Below are 22,322 nucleotides of genomic sequence, written 5' to 3'. Positions count from 1 at the left end.
AAGCCTCATAGTGTGAGCGAGCTTTCCTTACTTACCTGTCACTTTACTGGGAGGGAGGAATTCCTCTTGGCATGGACTCTTTCCTCTTGTTCTTTTCTCCTACTTCCCGTCCACCTTAATGTGTCCCCCAGAACTTACTCTTCTCATTGTCCTTGGTTCTCAGAACTTTGCTAAGCGTGGACAAGGACCCAGCCTCCTCTGCATCATTATGGAGACTCAAACCCTCCTACAGCTCCAATCCCACAACAGAAAGCTCCGAGGAAACATCTGGTCACCCCTAGATAGGGCACGAGGAACAGATGCTAGTCACAGTTACACCTGAGTTCAGCTTGATGAACCAGGGAGCATGAACCAGGGAGCACATTGCAGCATGATGCATCACTTACAGGGGCATGAGTGACTCAAAGTCAGTTGCCTCACCAAAGCATCCCAGCAGAGGAGGTGAGTCATGCCACCTGTCCCTCTCTCCGGAGCAGCACATGCAGGCACCTGGGGTGTTCAGAGTCCTCCCTCCCTCCCCCTCTAGCAGCTTACTACCTGTATTACCTTGTGACTTTCAAAAGTCTCAGGAGCTTCCCAACACTTGTAAGTTCTTTACTTCTAGAGTCTCTTGAGCCTCCCTTCTATGATCAGGAGGAAATGTTCCAAACCCCCAGAAACTGTACACACAAAATGACCAGATACAGGAGAAGGCTCCCTGGTCACCCAGTTCATGGTGAGGTCCAGGTTTAGTAAGAAACTCTGCCTCAGGAAATGCATCTAAGAACAAGAGAGGAGACTACCTGTTGTCCTTCTCTGACCTCCACATGCACAGGTGGCACGCATATTTGCACAGACACACACACACACACACACATGCACACACACACACACACCCCACATACTCAACTGTACACAAAGTGTCCCAAAAAAATCTTATAAATTTAATTTAGTGAATTTAAATAATTTTAGTAAATTAAGTAATTTTAATAAATTGAAAAAAAACATACTAATAAGATGGTATGCATGCAAAATCATGTTCATTACAGTAATATCAAATGTTTAAACATTGGGAGATAAGGTTTGCGGTCATTTACACACTGATTAGATGGTGATTACTTGCTGACTGGTCTGTTGTAGGCATTCTGTTACATTTGAGTTATTTTGGGTTTGAGATTTTCATTAACACTACACCACTGCAACTCTCTCGTTAGGAAGAATTTGTGACTTTTCACCAGTGTGTTATCTCTGTATGAATATTTATACTCGCATGCAAATTTACTTAACGTAAGAAGTTACTACTTTCAGAGTGAGATTCAGAGAAAGGGCCAGCAGTTTCATCTCACTGTAACAACCATAATAATCTTGGCATTAATAATGTGAATGGAATCCATGTTGACTAATATTATCAAGTTCACATGGAAGTCTCTATAATTCCCTCAGATAAACTAGCTATTGATGCATGAGATTCCTTCATGTGCTATGCAATATCAGTATTCCTCACTTCATGCAGTGTAAATATTTGGTTAGTGAGAAATTTCTAAAAGGTCAGTGCAATTAGACCCCTTGTTTAATGAAACAAGACCTAGACATTAAAGAGCTGTCTGATAAAGCACTAGGAACAATGCCACAGACCAGTGTCTAGACAATGCTGGACCACCCCTGAGGAAGAGCACCAGCCACCTCTCTGGGTGCCTTCCCATCGTAAGCTATCTCCAGCTCCCTGAAGTGCACAGACATGGGTGTGGGCACACTGTTTACATGTCTACCAGGCAAACAGCAGGGGCTGCTTGTTCTCAGCACGCAATAGTTTTACATGGCTCTGACTCAGCTCTGTCCACGTAGAAACATAATTCTACCCACAAAGGCAAGTTTATACAGCAGCAGCACAACAACCTTCCTGGCATGCTGAGTAAAGATGTCAAATATTTTTTGTTTTTAATATAGTGAGATTATGGGTTTGGTTTAGTAAAGATTCTTTGATCTATCTCATTTCCCCAGAACTCATGGCCCCACTACTTTCAAGAATCATATGGTCCATTTATTCTAATTGATTTTCAGAGATGACACAAGAAATTACAATTTGCAAAAAGGCCCCATTGAATTTTAGAGTTCTGACATTTATATATATTTTTAAAAAAATAATACATATATATATATTTAACAATGTATAAAAAAGCCATGAGTTTCTGGGTTATGCATTGTGAGATTAGCAGTCAAGTATGGGGGGGTGCCTCTGGGTATGATATCACAACCTGTGTCTATTACATAGTTTCTGCCTCCTCTTCCTCAAAATTCTCTGAGCCATAGTGAGTGTAGTTTAAGTCTACTTCAGTGATGAGCTCTTAGGTGTCCCTGGATTTCTGCTTTTGTATGTGTTGAGCGTCTTATCATGTCTCTTTCACCGGGTGCTGGTTGTCAGGCTAACCATGGAAGCAGCCCTCTTGCTCTTCTCACCAAATCCTCTTCAGGTTTACCTGGGCCTTGGCTGAAGTGTGAGGAGTGGTTTATCTTCTGAAAAACAAAAACAGACTCTCCAATAGAGGGTGAAGTCACCATAGTTTAAATGGGATAAACATTGATAATTTAGGGAGATTTGGATGGACATCATGGGCCTCTTTTAGCTGAAGACTATAGGGAGGTTTTGTTGGAGACCATTGTCTTTTTCTCCATAGGATTCTACCCCGGTTCCCAGTCCCAGCGATGGGTTCCTGTCCATGGAGTGGAACGATTAGACCATCAGGATATCACTGGACACCCACCAAGGCTGTGGGCCACAACAGCACTGGTGTGTGAATCTTGTCAGGCTGGTTGCTTCTAAGTGGCTTAGAGCCCTGCTTGCTCACACCATCGTTGGCCACTTTCTCATAGTAGACATGTAGCACAGCCCAGCTCTAGATGGGCTCTCTTCGGGACTCCACCTGGGTCTGTGGTGTTCTGTGTCAGCAGCATATGTTTTCTTCAGCAATAAGGTCTTACCTTTTACCTCAGGCAGGTAATCAAGTGCTTTGACTGAAGCCTGTCTTGTGTTGGGGACCTCACAGGTTTCTCCAATCTACAGCTCAATGTGGGTTAAGCTTTATACCACCCTCTTCAGGGCACTTCTTTCCATATTCTCCCTCCCCCCCGCCATACTCCTGTTGGAGGTTAAATCTTTTAATCAACCTTCAAGGAGAAATGTTTCTATGGTGCCAATCCATCATAGGTTAGTTGTAGGCTTATTTTCCACCAACCTCCATCTCCCCTCCCCTCAAACACTTCCCTCCCTATCACCTTAGCCGGGAGTCGCCTGTCAGGTGTGCCGCAGCTGAAGCTGCTCCAGGTTAGGAAGCACAGCCCACGAGAACGGTGGTGCTTGTCCTTCTACGACTGTGTGTGTTTCCTGAGTATGCTCTCTTCCAAGTCCATCCATTTTCCTACAAATTTCATTGTGTCATATTTTCTTACTGCGGAGTAGAATACCATTTTGTAAATGTTTCAAAATTTCCTTATCCATTTATCCAATGATGGGCACCTGGGTTGAGTCCGGTTTGTGGCTTTAATGAATTGAGCGGCTGTAAACATGACTGAGCAAATATCTCTGCAGTAGAGCAAGGAGCATTCAGGCAGGGTAAGTGCACGATAAGGAAGTAAACTGGGTCTGTTGGTGGTTTTTTCATCTTTTTCAGGAGTCTCCATGGCAGTTGCACGAGTTTGCATTCCCACCAACAGTGGGTGAGGGTCCCTTGTTCCCATGGGGAGCTTACACAGTCACATGCCGTCTTCAAACCCCAAAACGGAGAGGACTCTCTTCTCAGGCCAGACAAGAAGACAAAGGCTCGGAATAAAAGTGAAGGGGCAAAGAAAGGAGAGCTGGGTTTTCTTACACAAAATAAACTCAAAGAAATATTCTTTGTTTTGCCAAATTTTAACAGAGCTAAACAGCAGAAGAATAGAATAAAATGAATAGAAGAAAAAATAAAGTAGGATAGATCATAACAGAAGGCAAGATAAAATATGTTGTCAAACATCTTAACATCCATACTAATAAAATCTTGCTAAAATCATCAGCTGCAATATTGAAAAACAGTGATATCTTTATATCTGATTAATATATTTTCCATAATATAATATTGAAATCTCCCAATTACTGCATAGAAATATCTAATTTCGCCAAAACAGACTTACCTTAGTAGTTAATACTGGCATTTGGACTTATAATGTGTGTCATACTTTAAAAACAGTATTATTTTAATATATTATTTATTTATTTATTTGATTTATTTGTGAGAGAGAGAGAGAGAGAGAGAGAGCACAAAAAAGAATGGGCTTGTCAGGGCCCCCAGCCACTGCAAACAAACTCCAGGTACAAATGCTCCCTTGTGCATCGGCCTTACCTGAGCCCTGGGTAACCTAAACCAGGGTCCTTTGGCTTTGCAGGCAAATGCCTCAACCTCTAAGCCATCTCTCCTTACCAATATATTCATTTTTATTTATTATTTGGGGGGAGAGAGATATTGGGGGTGCCAGGACCTCTAGCCACTGCAAAAAAAAAAAAAATCCTCTACACACATGTGCCACCTTGTGAATACCTTGTGGGTACTGGGGAATTGAACCTGGGTCCTTAGGCTTCCCAGGTAAGTGCTTTAACTGCTAAGCCATCAATCCAGCACCAGTATGTCATACATTTTCCCATGCTTTCTTCTTTGTTGTTCTTTAATCCCTTAAGGACAATCATTCAAATATAATATAAACTAATAAATGATGATATATACAGAGATAATTATGGAAATACAAATATTCTATTGTACAATGCAAAGAGTATTGGGATAAATAATAGACATGAAATTGTTGTTTACAAGGCTGGAGAAATGGCTCAAAAGTTAAAGGTTCTTCTTTGTAAAGCAAAGTGGCCTGTTTTAATTCTCCAGTTCCCATTTAAACCAGAAGGACCAAGGAGTGCATGTGTCTGGAGTTCCTTTTAAGTGGCATGAAGCCATGGTGTTTCTCTATCTCCTCAACCTGCCATGTGTCTCTTTCAAATAAATAAATAGGATATTTAAAAATATGACTTCCAAATGCTGGTATAGTCTATTTTGTTTCTCTTCATATTCCCACTGACGTTAAAATACACTTGAATTGCTACTAGAAGCAACTACTTCAATGAAGGTCAAGGGGAGGTTACCAGAAATTGAATCACTTCTGACTGAAACATGGTAGATAACGGGAATCAAATTGTCTTGGTATCATAGTTCGTGAGCTGTGAACAATCTGTATGTTTAGATATGGAAAGGAGCTATTTTTTTATGCCAAAGCTTTTGCCTAAAGGATAAGCTTTTTTTTTTTTTTTTTAACTTCATTTTAACAAAACATCAGTGATTGACATTTTTATCCTGAGGTACTTAGTTCCAGGTCAGATACAAACTTATTAACAAATTATTTCTTCTATTTTGTCTATAAGTACTATTTGAAATAACTCCAAAAGTTAAAGGCATGCGCCACCATACCCAGCTTTCTTTTCTTCTTGTATCTCCTTTTGGTTTTGGTATTAGGGTGAAGCTCACTTCATAAAAGGAGGTGGATAACTTTCCTTATTCTCTAATTGTGTGAAACAGTTTGAGAAAAATTGTTTACAGTTCTTCAGTGAAAGTTTGATAGAGTTCAGCTGTGAAGCCATCCAGTCCTGGACTTTTCTCTTTGGGGAGGTTTATGATTTCATTTTCAGTCTCAAGGGGTATGATAGGTTTTTGAGGAGATTAATCTACTGTGAGTGTAGTTTTCTTAGTTGTTATGTGTCTAAGAATTTATTTCTTTCTTCCAGATTAACTAGTTTGAGTAGAGGCATGGAAGTATATCCTGTTGATAATTTGGAAGTAATTCCTGATGATTTCATTTATATCTGTTTTGATGTCTCCTTTTTCCTTTCTAATTATGTTAATTTGAAATATCTCTTTCTTTTCACTTTATCAAATTGGCTAGGGGTTTATCAATCTTGTTTGTTTTTTAAACACCCTGCTCTTTGTTTCATCTGGTTTTTTTTTGTTTGTTTTGTACTTTCCAATACATTAATTTTTGCTCTAATTTTTGTTTATATTTCCATTTGGAGCTCTTTGGTTTGGATTTTACTTGTTTTTCTACCACCTTTAGTTGTATGGTTAGGTTATTAACTTGGGATTCCCCTGTGTTTGTTAGGAAGGCATTCATTGCTATGAATTTTCCACTAAGGACTGCCTTCACTATGTCCCATACGTTTTGGTGAGTTGTGCCTGTCACTGCCATTCAATTGTAGAAATTTTACAATTATTTTTATGATTTCTACCACTGCACATTTATTGTTTTAAAGTGTGTGATCAGTCTTCAGGTGCTGGTGGAATTCCTGAAGCATCTCTTGTTGTTAATTTCTAGCTTTATAGCATTGTGATCTAATATCATGCAGGAAATTATGTCAATTTTCATGAATATGTGGTGGTAGGCTCTATGGCCTCTTATATGTTCTATTTTGGAGAAGATTCCATGGGCTGCTGAGAAGAATGGGTATTCTGGAAAAGTTGGATAGAATGTTCTGAAGATATCCATTTTGGCTAGTTGATTCATAGCGTTGAGCTCTTACTTCCCTTCACTTCATTTTCTGTTTGGATGATCTGTCTATTGATGATAGTAGAGTATTGAAGTCTCCAACTATAATGGTGTTGGTATTTATTTCTGTTTTTTTTTTTTTTTTGTCAAGCAGGTTTTGTTTTATAAAGTGAGTTACACCTGTGTTTAGTGTATATAGATTTATGATTGTGATATCCTCGTGTTGGATTGATTTCTTGATGTACAAGAAGTGGCCCTTTTGTCCTTTTTGATTAATTTTAGCTTGAAAACTATTTTATCAGATATTAGTGTAACAACGCCTGCTTGTTTCTTGTTTCCCTTTGCTTGGAATGTCTTTGTCTATCCTTTCACACTGAGGAGGTGTCTGTCGTTAATGGTGAAGTAGTTTTCTTGAAGACAACAAATATTAGGGTCAATTTTTATGACTACTCTGTTAATTTGTGCCTTTTCATGGGTGAGTTAAGACCATTAATATTTAAGGTTATATCCCAACATAAGTATGCATTATTTTTGCTTTTTTCCAAATAAACTTATACTTTGAAAGTTATTTTACAATTATGAATTGAATTTATTGACTTATTTATTAAGGTGTAGCAGAGCCTTTAGCATGTAAAGTTTTCCAAGGAGATTCAAGTTCCATATATTTAAATTATAATTCCTTTGCAAATAATTATCACACTATATATCCCAGTTCCAAAAGCAAAGGCCTTATATTCCAGTATGTACTCTTTTCTTTCAGTTTTGAGCTAAAATTAAAAATGTAAACCAGTATATGTAAAATATTGTCCTTTTTCAGCTTCAATATCAGGGTTCAGTTGTAAATTGACTTATACCAAATGCACTTGATAGGGTGGCTCATATGATAAGCTTCCCTTGTTTGCTGTCCTTAAGAGCACACCATTTAATAGCAAATACTAATTCTTATCAATCACAAGAATCTCAAAATTATAACAGAAAACACAAACAGGCACTAGGAACTAGTTGAAAATATTCATCACATATGGGATAAATGGTAAGCACATGGAGAACCACAGAATTAACTCGTAAGCCAAGCAAACCTGAAGTATAAAGACTATCATCCTCATTTCAAAAGATTAATAAAATGTTTTTGCTGCAGATGTAATGAGGTTATAAATTGTTGAAATTACTTTGAAGAACAATTTAGTGACATGCAGTTAGCATGAATGAGCTCATCTCACAGCAACTCATCAAGTAGGCTTTTATGTGTGGCTTAGTGGTGGAAACCTCTCCAGAGGTCCTGACAGGAAGTGAATTTATTTGCATTTCAAAAGAAAGTTTCAGAGTCCTCTATAGTTTCTGAAAATTTCCCATATCTTTAACACCAGAAAATTTCATCTGAAATCATTGGAATTAGCTACGTAAGTAAAAGCAGACATTATAATCCTAAGCATGCTTTTTGCTTTAAATTTTAAATACTTAAATCATTAACTCAAATGAAGTGATTTAAATATTTTGCATATTTATGTTGAACAAGAGACAGTGAAACATCTTATTTTCTTTTAGGAAGAAAATAAGCAGATTTTTCTATATTTCAAGAATGAAAAGAATAAACTGAACCATATGAACCACATGATCATCTCAATTGATACAGAGAAGGCCTTAAAAAAATATAACACTTCATGGTCAAAACACTGGAAATAATTGGCATGGAGGGTTTATATCTCAATATAATAAAGGCTACACATAAAGCTCCTAAAGACCAAATAATACTTAATGGGGAAAAACTCAAGGAGTTCCCACTGAGATCGGGAACAAGACAGGGGTGCCCACTCTCATCACTGCTCTTCAACATAGCACTACAAATACTAAACCAAGCAATAAGACAGGAGAAAGAAATAAAAGGGATTCAAATTGGTGAGGAAGACATCAACTTAGGCAACCCACGTGCTCATCATTGGATGAATGGGTAACCAAGATGTGGTGTATCTACACGGTGGAATTCTACTCAGCAGTAAGAAAAAATGACACATTGAAATTTGTAGAAAAATGGTCAAACTTGGAATAATTCATTCTAAGTGAACTCACACAATCATGGAAAGACAACGGTGGTATGATCTCACTCATCTGCAGTTACTAATCTGGATCAGCCCGAGTTACTCACACATCTGAAGAGGCTTAGACAATAGGAAGGGTAGAGTTCAGGGGAAACAGAAGGGTGAGGGCTAACACAAAACTGAACCCAAATTGAACTGGCACCATAGAGTCCTATGCTCTGGAAGGTAGACTGAAAGGTGGAACTGTCAAGAGGACATTAGGGGGAACACCTGAAGTGAAGGGCCCTGGAGAGGGTAAGATGAAACAACCTCAAATTTCTCTTGTTTCTCTTTGTTCTCTGTCTATTTCATTTTTCTTTTCTCTTGGTGCTGGTCAGTAATTCCCTTTATCAGGATGTGGTCTACATACACAATGAGCTGTTGATCAGAGAGACCGACTATATTGCCCAAAACAAACAAGACAGACTTCTGTCAGAACACTTGATTACCCACCAGAAGTTAATGGTAAGACCCTACTTCTAAAGGCATCATATGCTGTCCTCACGGACAATGGAGAGACCTGGCTGGAATCCAGAGGAGAGCTAGTCCAAGTCAATTAGTCCACAATGTACTGGAAGATGTTACATGAGCTAGCAGAGGAATGTGACAAACATCTGTCCAAGCAACTCAAAGTCTAAGTGACTCAGAAGCAAACAACCTAACGTGATGCTCACACAAGTGCAACAGTGGCACACAGCCATGGTGGGTAACCAGGTGCTCTTGGATTGGCTAACAAATCTGCTCAGTGGAAAGGAAACCGTATCTGGAACTAAGAAACAAGTCAGATTCATATCTAGATAACGATTCTGTTTTCCACTGTCAAGCTCCCACTAATCTTGGGCTATAAGAGAGTCTACACCCTTTAAATTATCTCTAAATTAATAATGATTATCTCATTTAACCAGTGCTGATGTCAATCTCCTTTGGAGAATCTGTTTTTCTTTTTCAGATGGGAGCTGGATCTGAGGAGATAAACGACCCATTGCCCTCCACCCCGGCTCCAGCTGAAACCACAGAGGAATTGGGGAAATGATCAAGAGTGCTGCTTTCTTAGTGAAACTGATATCAGCACAAGGGTAAAGGAGATAGACACTGAGGACCCCCCACCTCTTACAAACCAGAGATCCAGAGGCTACTAAGTGCCCAGCCCTGGTGTAAACTTATAATGCTACCAACATGGCTCAGGGAATTTGGCATAAGAGGGGGTGGAAAGATTGTTAGAGCCATTAGTTGGGACATTTTGTACAGAGACTTTGCCTCTTCCCCCACCATAATGCATGACCCACAATCCCTGAGGGATTGACCTGCATCCCAAAAGAGGAAGGCCCCTTCAGAAAAGGGGCAAGGAGGAGGGAAAGAATGGTACCAATATGTGTTGTTTATATATTCAATGTGTCCATATGTAATAAATAAATAAGTAATGAAAATAATAAAATATTTAGTAAAATTCATTTTTCTTAATAAAGAAAGGACTGCTATCACTGGGTTGATTGTAAATGAAACAAGTAAATTATAGGGATTTTAATTTTAATAAGATTCTGTGAGTAGTGCCCCATTAACACAATCCCATCACTTGGGAGTTGAGGGCAAGAAGGTCAAGAGGTCAAGGTTACCCTCAGCTACAGAAAGCTTGAGGACAACTTGAGATTTATGAGACACTATTTCAAAAAATAAAAACTAACAAAATACATCATTGCATTAGTGTATACATATACAGGCTGAAAAATTATACATTTTGTTGAACTTACAATTAAATAAACAGTACATGTTGGTTTGATAAAATATATTATCTTTAAGTTGTAATAATCACTATTTCATCCCAAGAGTCTAAGGAATGAATATTTCTTAATTGCTGTTAGTATCTCCACTTATCCTTTGCACTTAGTGTCTGCTCTGATATAAATTTGCTCATGTTTACTTAGATAGAACACAGTGATTGTCATTATTTCATTATACTATATATGTATATTCTATAATTTTTAGTCAGTTTCTTTTTGGATTCTTCTTCTAAGACCCTCAGGGCAGGTTGGAAACACACACAAAACGTTCTTATAATGTCTGAAGGTCTGCAACCTTTTTTTAAAAAAAATATTTTATTTTTCTTTGAGAGAAAGTGAGAGAGAGAAAGAGGCAGAGAGAAAGAATGAACACCTCAGTGCCTCTAGCCATTGCAAGCAAACTCCAGATGCATGGACTAACTTGTGCATCTGGCTTTATGTGGGAACTGATGAACTGAACTCTGGTCCTTAGTCTTTGCAGGCAAGTTCCAAGACCACTGAGCAATCTCTCTAGCCCCAAGGTTTGCATTTTTGATTGATGCATCTGTTCCCTCATATTCCCTCACAATCAAATTAGAAGATACTGATTTAAAAAATCTTCAGTAACTCATAACTGTATGATATTCGGATGTTTTACTGATGTATTACTTTGCACTTCTCCATTAGAAAAACAATATCCTCATGTTACACTAGCCAAGGAAGGAAGATAACCACAAGAGCACAAACTAACGAACATTATTCAGTTGTGCACTCAAGGTAATCAATTATAGAAAGTAGTCCTTATTAATTTCCTCCTACAAGCTAAATTAGAGAACTTTCAATACTTTTGCACAGTTAGAGGGGAATGTAATCAGGAGCTTACCATCTCCTCTTTTTCCACTTGCTGGCTTTGAGAGCAGAATAATTGTTCTATGTTTTATGTTATAATTATATATTTGAGAGTTTTTTAAATGTATGTTATTTTAGCTTCTACTCAGAATAATACTAACATTCAAAATTTTAGTTAAGACTAGAGGGTACACTTTATCTTTGATTTTTTTTCCTCTGATATTATTATACATTTTACTTCAGTATCTTCTCCTTTGATTGTAATTTTAATTAAGTAATGGAGAATTACATATACAATTTTCCCATTACTGAAAAGAGGAAAACGCTTGAGAGAAATAACTACCCTCTCAAATATGTAAGATGGTGATAATTTGAAAGAAATAGAAAATCCTTGTGACTTGCTAAAAAATAGCAAATAGAAAACAAATGAAAAGCAATAACCCCAATAAAATACATACAGCCTACCAATGTTATCTTGCTGCCATGAATACTTTTAGCATTAGGTGACATCAAATATTTCTTTAAGTTTCATTCATGTCTCTTTCATGTACAAAATCGTATATTCTGTACCCAGGCGTGGTGATGCATGCCTTTAATCCCAGCACTCAGGAGGCAGAGGAAGGGGAATCACCATGAGTTCAAGGCCAGCCTGAGACTACATAGTGAATTCCAGGTCAGCCTGGACCACAGTGAGACCCTACCTTGAAAACAACAACAACAACAAAAAAAACATATTCTGTGAAGACATTTCATACATATCTATAAAGTGTTTTGGACATGTTCACTCCACTAATGACCACGCCTTGCTCTCCTTCGACTGATCACCTTTATCTGCCAAGTCTCCTTTCATCTATGTTATTCTTAGTTTAAATTTGAAACTTCAAATATTTATGACCAATAAGGATATTAAAAGATTCACGTTCAAATTAATGTATTAGTCACCAAAAAACAACAGAATAATGTAATTTATTTCAATCTCTGAGGTTTGCCAAAGTACAATCGCGAATATCCCGGAGATATCGGGTCCTGATAGCTATGAAGTAAATAGCCCAGGATGCAAGGATGTAACTGGTTTAATTTAAATGAACCAGCTGACTGTACCTTTATTATATGGCTTAGTGTACTAAATCAAGAGATGCGAAGCAATACATCTATAAAGCATCTGAAAATCATACCAGTATGAGGCACTGAGGATATTTTGAATTGGTATCTTCTAATTTGATTGTGAATGTGAGGTGACAGACACATCAGTCAGAAATGCAAACCTTGGGGCTGGAGAGATTACTCAGTGTTTAAGGCACTTGCCTGCAAAGACTGAGGGCCGGAGTTCAATTCACTAGTTTCCATATAAAGCAAAATGCATAAAGTGGTCCATGTACCCAAGAGTTTGCTTGCAGCAGCTAGATGTTTTGATGATTCTGCTGCATTTTAGTAATTCATTTTTTATGTAATTAGCTCCTAACCCATACTCCTATAAATAACTCACAGGAAATTACTATAAATAACTCACAGGAAATTACTAGCCTGAATCATTCATTGTGTGTGTTGTTGCTATCGTCTCGGGTATGGATTATTTGTTCACGTTTCCCCATATAAAGTATTGGCTAGAGCTATCAGGTAACTATCTGATATAGAATCAGCTGAATAGTAATGATTTTTACATACATAAGATTATATACAGTTCTTTTTTTAAAGACTAATACAACTTTAGTAAGCATAACTCATTCCCTGAATAAAGGACTAATAAATATGCACATATAATATTAATCTAGTTAATTAAAGGACATGTAATTCATAACATGTTTCAATTGCCAGCAGAGAGATAAAGGGAGTGAAAGACAGTGAGAGAGAGAGAGAGAGGATATGTGTGCCAGGGGTGTGAGCCACTGCTCCCTGTGCACCCACTTTTACAAGGGCACTGGGAGATTGAACGCCAGTGGTTAGGCTTTCCAGGTGTTTGCCTCAACTGCTGACAAATCTTCCCAGCACAAGTATATGTAATTATTTTTGGTTTATTTTTCTTTTTGTTTTTTGGGGTAAAATCTTGTTCTAGCCCAGGCTGACCTGGAATTCACTATGTAGTCTCAGGATGACCTCAAACTTGAGGTGATCCTCGTATCTCTGCCTCCCAAGTGCTAGGAGAAAAGGTATGTGGCACTATGCCTGGATATATGTAATTTTTCATCCAATACTTTTCTGGATCAGGGAGTTTGCTACAAATCCAAACTAAGATACTCAATGCTTTGTACATAATTCTATTAAACGACTTCAACCATATTGAAACTTACCTCTACTCAAATACATATAAGACTTGATTTGTTAGCACTAGATAATTCATATTCTATCACTTACCTAATAATAAATTAATCATTTTTAATATTGAGTATTTTAGTAATTGGGAAGAGCAGCTATCTGAAAAGCAATGGAAATTGTCCTAATTATAAAATATAGGAAAGGCAAAACAGGTAAGAAAAAATTAACCTAATGACGTAATTATGTTTGTAGAGAAGTTTCCAAAACTACTTAGCGCCTGTGAAAGTCCTTCCTTAGCAGGCTGTCAGCCGCTGTGGTTGCATTATTCTGGAGGGTCTCCATTTCCAGTGGCTCTCCTTTAAACAAAGTAAATAAAATGGAAAGAGCCCCATTGTTGTGCAAGGTTGTGTGTGTACGTTTCTGTGTTTTGAAAGTCTTTGCTTATAAATCATAGATTTTACACAGTTCCGGGTGAAACCAATTACCTAGCACCTGGAGCCTTGGAGTTGATACAGGAATTTATAATCCTTTCCGCTTTAGATAGAACCTTACTATTTCTACTAGTAAAGATAGGTTTGAGAAAACCTTTGCTCAAGATTTTATTTTAAAACATCTTTACATATTCCTACTCATTTTTATGCAGACTAAGAGGCCTCTGGGCCATTTTTTACAACCTTGATCATCCCTGCAGGGATCACAAGCAACATATAAAAAGTGTGGAAAATAAAATTTTGATTTAATACTAAATTATATGAGCAAATCTGATCCATTGCATATGATAGTTTAATGTATGTATTTTATTTAAAATTGCCTGTTGAATTAAAATAACAGTTTCCTGGGGCGAGGGAGATGGCTCAGTGGGAAAGCATGTGCTATGACAGAGAAAAGCTGAGATCAGATACTTACAACCTATATAAAATGCTTGGCATTGTTGCGTCTACCTGAGAATCCAGGAGGTAGCTAGCTGGATAGTGCAGCTGAATCAGAGAGCTCTAGTTTATGAAAGACTTCCTACCTGAAAGGAGAAAAGTGGAGAGCAATGGCAGAAAACCTCTGATATCAGCTTCTAATAAAAATATTCACACATATACATGCACATAAATGACCACACACCCATATCATGCACACACAAATGTGTCAAAATTAGAGCCACCTCCTCTTACGTGAAATGTGACAGCTACTGTTAACCAGCGTTGGTCAGCCCCCCTTGTTCACACGAGCCTTGGCCATTGGCACCACTGAGAGACCTGGACATTTCTGGACCAGGCTTCTTCCACACATGCACACCTAGAAAAATAAATGAGAAAACGTGGAAAAGAGGATGCAGGAAGGTGCAAATAGAAGGAACTGTTTTTTGCTTTGTTTTGTTTTTATGACTCAGTGTAGGTGAGATAGAAACTCACTCCAGTGGGTCTCTGGATCTCCCCTAGGGCAGTGCACGCATCAGCTCTGGTCCCGTAGGCTTTAACTGGAAATGATAGTCATACCTCCATTATCACAGCACGTTTCAAAAGCAAAACATCATGGGGAGCATGAAGAACTTAGACAAAATAATTCAATGTCTCTTTTTCAATTTCCACTCTTGTACACATAATCCATGATGCTTTCCTTTATTGTTCAATCACATTTGAGGTCTTTTCAGTCTCTTATTATGATCTTCTACTCTTTTTCAGGCACAACTCATATATCTTACCTCTATTGCCAAATTTTTCTCCACATTCCTCCTCATTACCACCTTCTTAGATTCTATAACTACAAACTACCATAATCTTGACAGTTTTTGAAATTTGTGTGACCCATATCTGGAACTGGGAACCGGGTCTGAATCCTATGGAGACAAAGATTATGCTCTCCAGTGTCAAGCTCCCACTAGACTTGGGCTATCAGAGGGGCCGCATCCGTCAAGTTCTCCCTAAATTAATAACGCTTATCCAAAGTATTCTATGCTGACTTCACTCTCCATTGGAGAATCTGCTTTTCTTTTTTCAACATGTAGTAAGATGAAAGCACCCCACACACTTCAGCCCAGGCCCAGGTGACACCATAGAGGAATTGGGGAGATGAACAAGAGCGCTGCTTCCATGGCGAGCCTGACAATCAGCACCAGGGTGAAGGAGACAGACCCTGAGGACACTCAACACCTACCAAAGCAGAGATCCAGAGGCTCCTAAGAGCTCATCACTGAAGTAGACCTAAGGCACATCCACCAAGGTGGAGGGAATTTTGCAGAAGAGGAGGCAGAAAGATTGTAAGAGCCACAGGTTGGGACCTCATACCCAGGAGCATTCCCCCTCCATAACTGACTGCTGCTCCTACAATGAATAACCCACACCCCATGGGTAACTCCAGCAACCTCACTGAGGAGGGCCCCCAGCAGAATAGAGGTAGGGATGAGGGAAAAGATGGTACCAACACATGATGTAGCCATACTATATCCTTAATTTCTTTTAAAAAAGAAGAAATCCATGTAGATCAAAGATCTTAACAATAGATCCAAAACTCTGAAAATGCCAAAGGAAAAAAAAAAAAAAAAGAACACATTACTATATAAAGGCATAGGCACAGACGTTCTGAATCGGACTCCAATTGCTCAGAGTATGGGTCTAATAATTAACAAGCAAGCCCTCATGAAATTAAAATTTTTTTGTGAAGCAAAGGAAACTGTTATGCAGAATACTGACTTAAAAAATGAGAGGAAAATTGGGCCAGCAATACATCAGAGCATTAATATCCTAAATATACAAGGAGCTTAAAGAGCCTAAACAGCAAGCTAGGTGTGGTGGCCCAGGCCTCTTCCAGGCTCAGAAAGCTGAATGGAGGGGATTACCACTAGTCTGATGACACCTGAGCTGTGGAGCAAGTTCTTGGTCAGCTTGAGCTAGAGTGAGACCCTGTCTCAAAAAGAAAAAAAAAAATAAAGTTCCATAGTTAAAGACACTTGTTTGCAAAGCCTTACTACCTGGTTTCAATAAGCCAATAACCATATAAAGCCAGATGCTCAATTTTGTTCATGTACCTGGAATTTGTTTGCAGTGGCTACAAGGCTCTGACATGCCTATATTCACTCTCTTTCTGTCTGACTCTCTCTTTTATCTCAAATGAATACATAAAAAAAAAATAAAAATAAAAGTTTAAAAAACAGTAAACTTCAGTAAGAAGAAATCAAAGAACCCAGTGAAGGAATGGGTTTTGGAATTGAGCATGGATTTCTCAAATGGTAAAAGAATATTTAAAAGGTTGTTCAACAAACTTAGCCAACAGTGGATTTCAAATTAAAATTGCTTTGTGATTCCATCTCTCTCTCTCTCTCTGTTCACAATGGCATCTTCAAGAAGTTGAATGGTGACAAACAATGACAAAAGGCAAATGGAACCCTCACTCACTGCCAATGGGAGTGTAAATAGATCCAGCCAGCATAAACATCAGTGTGGATATTTTTTAAAAAGCAAAAATTGGAACTATGAATTTTTATATTGCACCACAGTTATGACACTCCTGGTCAGGCACACTAAGGACACTGAACTTTACTAGTGAGACACGTGCCCACCCACATTCACTGTGGTTGCAGTTCTATTCACAAGAGCCAGAACATGGAATCAGCCTTTGTGTCCAAGAGTCAGGATGCTTCCGTTGCAACATCCAGAGAGAACAAGCTGGATGTAACCTAGAAGCCGCCACCATGTGGGTTAGATATCACAGAGCTGGGATGTTCTATGCAAGCTTCTGGAGGTTCAACGTTGTCAACAGTCTTACTGAGGACGGGCTCTGAGCTGCACAGCCGACCAGCCAGGTAAGATTTTCCATCGGTACAATAGCAGCATGACTGTTACGGTGATAACCACCTCTCTATGGTTGGACCTGAGGGATATTCCGCAGGGGGATTTCATGACTGATACTGAAAATCTATGAAAAAGCAATGCCTGTGAAAGTCATAGGTCCTGGACTGTGAGTTATTGCTGTGACTTGACTAATGCAATATTATGCCCATCAAGTTGCTCTCTAAATATTTATATTTTTTCCAAGAGATTACTGCTGCTCTCACCTTTGGCCAGACAAGCTTTTTTTTTTTTTTTTTTTTCCTTTTTGAGTCTGGCACTGACTACTGGGGGTAATTATAACTTGTCAAAGAATGAAAATAAGTGACTTTTGCGTGGTCAGTGCTCAATGAAATATAGCCCATCTATACAGTCCCTCTTCAAGGATCAAAGAATATTGCAGAAGAGGGCAGAAAAATGTAAGAGTGAAAGATTAGCAAAAAATACTTTGAAAGGCTGTTTTACAAGAATGAAGTGGCTGTTTTATCCATGAACTCACAACAAGCGTTAACACCTAAAGGAGCCGTACATAGAAAGGGCACCAAAAACGAAAGAGAACAAAGAAGAAGAGGCCTTGTAAGAGAAGAAGGGAGCAAGAGGAGGAAGGTGATTGATGGTAACAGGAAACGATAATTATCAAAATACATTATATTATATACTCGTATGAAAATTTTCACTTCTTTCAAATTTGTACTATTTTAAATTTATGAACCGTTACATTTTTATTCAGGAATATGCAAGGGAGAGTGATGATCCAGCAACCAAGAAAGGGAAAATGGATACATTCACATACCTTTGTGTAATTATGAAGTTATTTTATATTTTAATCATGAAACATTATTTTTATTCACAAAATCTGTTTCTGTGTGTTTCTATACACTCTTAACTGTGAGCTCTAATAAGAGAAACCGAAATATTGTCTTTAATCTATTGGACAACAAAACTCATTCATGTAATTTCCAGTTTTTTTTTAAGCTGAGATTTTAAAATGTGCATTTTAATTTCCATGTTAGCACCTGATGTCTACAGAATTTTTTCATTAAGGAATAAGAGATAGCTCAGTAAATAAAGTGCTTGCCATATGAAATTTATGCAGAAAGTTGGCAGAGCAGGCACCTGCAAGCCCAGAAATGCCTATGGCAAGATAAAATCCAGACAGAGCATTCTCAGGAAGGGCATGGGCAGGGGCCCTGGGGCATGCAGACGGGACAGCGGGAGGCCCTGCCTCAAAGGAAGGGGAAGCTCAAGACGAGTGTCCAAAAGTTGCCCTCTGACCACCGCACTTGTGCTCCGGAGCACGGTGCCCGCCCAACATGCACACACACGCACTGCACACGTATTACCCAGGCCAAATCTTAAGAGCTAAAGTATTACTCAAACACACAAAAGTACTTAAAAGCAACTTGTGGGGAAATAGTGACTGTGAAGGAGACTGTGTTAAGATATACTGTCACTATGTCATCCCCTTGTGTACTTATTGATCTGTCCTCTATTACCTACCATCTGCTTCTTTTTTTCTCACGTGTATCGGCCATTTATCCAAGATTCATTATAAATATTAATAATAATTTTTATTTATTTATTTGAAAGATCGTGGATATGGGCATGCCAGGAAGTTCTGCCCTTGCAAATGAACTGCAGATGCGCACAGTCTTTTGTGCATCTGGCTATATTTGGGTACCAGGGGATTAAACCTGGACTATCAGCTCTGTAAGTAAGCACCTTCTACTACTGAGCCATCTGTCTAGGCCCTGTTTATGTTTCTTACAAAGTAACAGAAACAGTCTTAAATTTAACCTTGTAACTACTTTGCTATGCTGTTCTAAAGAACAGTATAAACTAAATTCTGAAAATACAAATGACTTGCTATCCAAAGTTTGAGTATATTGGCACAAGGGAAGAAATGAGATTATCGCTATGACATGCAGAGATTGAGCCACTTAAATATTCCTGTTTCGAGCCGGGTGTGGTGGCTCACGCCTTTAATCTCAGCACTAGGGAGGCAGAGGTAGGAGGATTGCCATGAGTTTGAGGCCACCCTGAGACTCCATAGTGAATTCCAGGTCAGCCTGGGCTAGATTGAGACCCTACCTCGAAAAACCAAAAAAAAACAACAACAACAAAAAAAAAAAAAAAATATTCCTGTTTCTTGGCACCTAGAAAATTCAGTGAAAACTTTGATATTTATGAATTCCATGGAGTAACATAGGATAAATGACTAGGAATCTGAAACCATAACACACAATGTAAATACAAGAAATTAGACATACTAAAGAAGCTTATTTTTTTTTATGTGATTATTCAGGAAAAGAATTTTGCCTAGCTGTCTGGTCAGTGGAATTCCATGTGGAAATTTCTGTAAACCAGCTCTTATGTGAATGCCATCTCTACAAAAATCTGGAATAAAAGTCTGAAATTAGAAAACTGGTTTCACTGCATTACTGTCTATATCATGTCATGTCAAACCATTACCCTCAAGCTACATCTGGAACACAGCTCTGTCTGTTTCAGTAAAGCTTTACTGCAACATAATAACCTGTCCCTGTCCCCTGCTTTCAAGCCACACAGGAAATTTGCACAGAGGAGGAAACATTTACTGCTAGACACTCTGAATAAATAGAAATTTAAATCCTTGATTTTTTACTAACAAATTTGTGCATAATAGAGTTTGTTTTTAAAATGAATACATTAGAAAATTTATTTTATTTTATTAAGTGGTTTTTAATATTTTATTTTCTATAGTATCCATTAGAAACTTTAGAAAGCCAGTGAGGTTTTCTATATAGACTTTTTTCAAGTTACCATTTTAAAGAGAAGAGAAAAATACAAGTGAAAATTTCAAGTGCATATTTTTTTTCACTTTCTCATCTCCTTCCAATATATTTTTGACTCTGCTACTTCCACATGAAAAATATATATGTATATTTCTTTTGAGATACAATCTCGATCAAGCTTAGGCTAACAGGGAAGCCAGTCTGTAGCCTCAGACTGGCCTTGAACTCATGGTGATCTTCCTACCCGGCCTCCCTTGTGCTTGGATTAAAGGTATGCTCCATCATGTCTGAAATTATATATATATATATATTTTAACTTCAGCATATTTATCAATAGTTAATATAAATTTTTTCCTTCTATATAATTTCGCTGTATGTATATTAATCGTTGCAGTAGAGCAAATATGAAATGTAATTCTTTTTGTTGTGTGTGTGTTCATGTTGGTGTGCATGTTCTGCATCCGTGTGCATCTGGAAATAAAAGGACAACTTTTGGTGTCTGTTCTCAACCCCAGCTTGCTTCGGGCGAGCTTTCTCATTGTGCAGTAGTGAGTCCCCTGCAGCCCATGGCCCATGAGCTTCTGGAGCTTCCCTGTGTCTGCCTCCCTGCCGGCCGTAGGAGTGCTGAGCATACAGATACTATGGCATTCTGCACCGAGTCGATTCTGGGCACCCGATCTTCCGTGCTCCTGTTACACGGCAAGCACTTTATCCACTCCCCCAGTTCCTCCGCCCATAAAGCACCACTCTTAGTAAGAACTTGCATGGAGGAGAAAGCCAGTCGAAGTAGAATGGCCGGCCGGGGGCCTCCTGAAAGACATCACGCTGCCCTTCTTTGCATGGCTTCTTAGGAAGAATGGGGATTAGGAGTCCCTTGAAGTTTGCTCCATTCCGGGACCTGTGAAGGCCCAGTCTTGCGCAGGTTCTGTGTAGACAAACACAGGAGATTTGAAGTCATGAAGACAATGGCCTGGCGCAGATGGACATGTTCTGCAGTGCACTTCCCCTTCTTCTGATTCCCTGAGCCTGTCATGCTGTGATGTGGATGCACTCAACAGACAGTTACCCCAACACTTTGCTCAGCCCTGAATCTGCAGTCACCCACACTCATGGGGAACAGAATTCCTTCTGGCCACAGCTGAGAAGACCGCTTATCTACGGGCGGGAGCATAAAGATGCAGAGGCAGCTGGATGGACACAAGCTCAGCAGAAGCTTTCCCACCAGAGCCTGTGACTTGTTCGGCTACGGGCTTTGGGCAAGCGTGAATCACCCCTTGTGTCACGGGCCTCAAGTCCAGTCAGAAGGCATCAGTCCCCCCCATGACAGCCAGGCCGATGATTGAGCGAGTGGTCACAGTTTGTGTGCAAAAGCAGCAGCTAACAGCGAGTGGTCTAAGACTGCTGATGACGTCGCCCCGGCTTCCAGATAGCGCCATCTGGCTCGATGAAAGCTAAGCAGCAAAGTGATAGCTTCCAGCTTAATTTCAGCTAGATTTCTCTACGTTGTGCAACCAAAGAATGTGATATCTTCAAAAACAGGGTCTCACTATCTAGTTCTAGTGGAAAAACCAAAGAAAGAACTAAAAGCTTGAATTGTTTGGTGTGGGGGGGGGTGCATCAGAGAAGATTTTGACCGATAATTCTGAGGGACTTATGACATCCTGGGCATTAGAATTTTGCCTCATTATTTATGACTTCTGGAAAGGCCAGCATCCACCTATGCTGAGGACCTATGCGGAATATATATATATTTTCGTGGTAGGGTTTCACTCTAGCCCAGGCTGACCTGGAATTCACTCTGTAGTCTCAGGGTGGCCTTGAAATAATGGTGATCCTCCTACGTCTGCCTCCCGAGTGCTGGGATTAAAGGTGTGCACCACCATACCTGGCTGGAACCTCACTTTTAATCAGCTTATGAAGTGGTGGGTTTCTGATTAGATTTTTTATACATACTTAATTGTGATTAACCATATATGCACCCCACCTTCTCCCCTCTACCTCTGCCTCATTCCAACTTAAACCTTCCCTCTTTCATTCTCTCTCCTATTTTCATATTGCGCCTGTTCTACCTGTTCCTCCATAAAGCCTTTTCATTCTCCATGAATGTTCTTTGCAGCTTTTGGCCTCCATAAGCACTCACTTCCTAAACTTACTAATTGACAAATTTGAAGCCAGGAGCTATATATGGGAAAAAAATACAAGTTTTTTTTTTTTTTTAAATAGCTTAAGTCACTTCACTTAGTATAATTTTTTGAAGTTGCCACC

This window comes from Jaculus jaculus, chromosome 14 (genome assembly GCF_020740685.1).
Source record: "Jaculus jaculus isolate mJacJac1 chromosome 14, mJacJac1.mat.Y.cur, whole genome shotgun sequence".
Taxonomy (NCBI): Eukaryota; Metazoa; Chordata; class Mammalia; order Rodentia; family Dipodidae; genus Jaculus; species Jaculus jaculus.
This window is presented reverse-complemented; position numbering follows the sequence as displayed.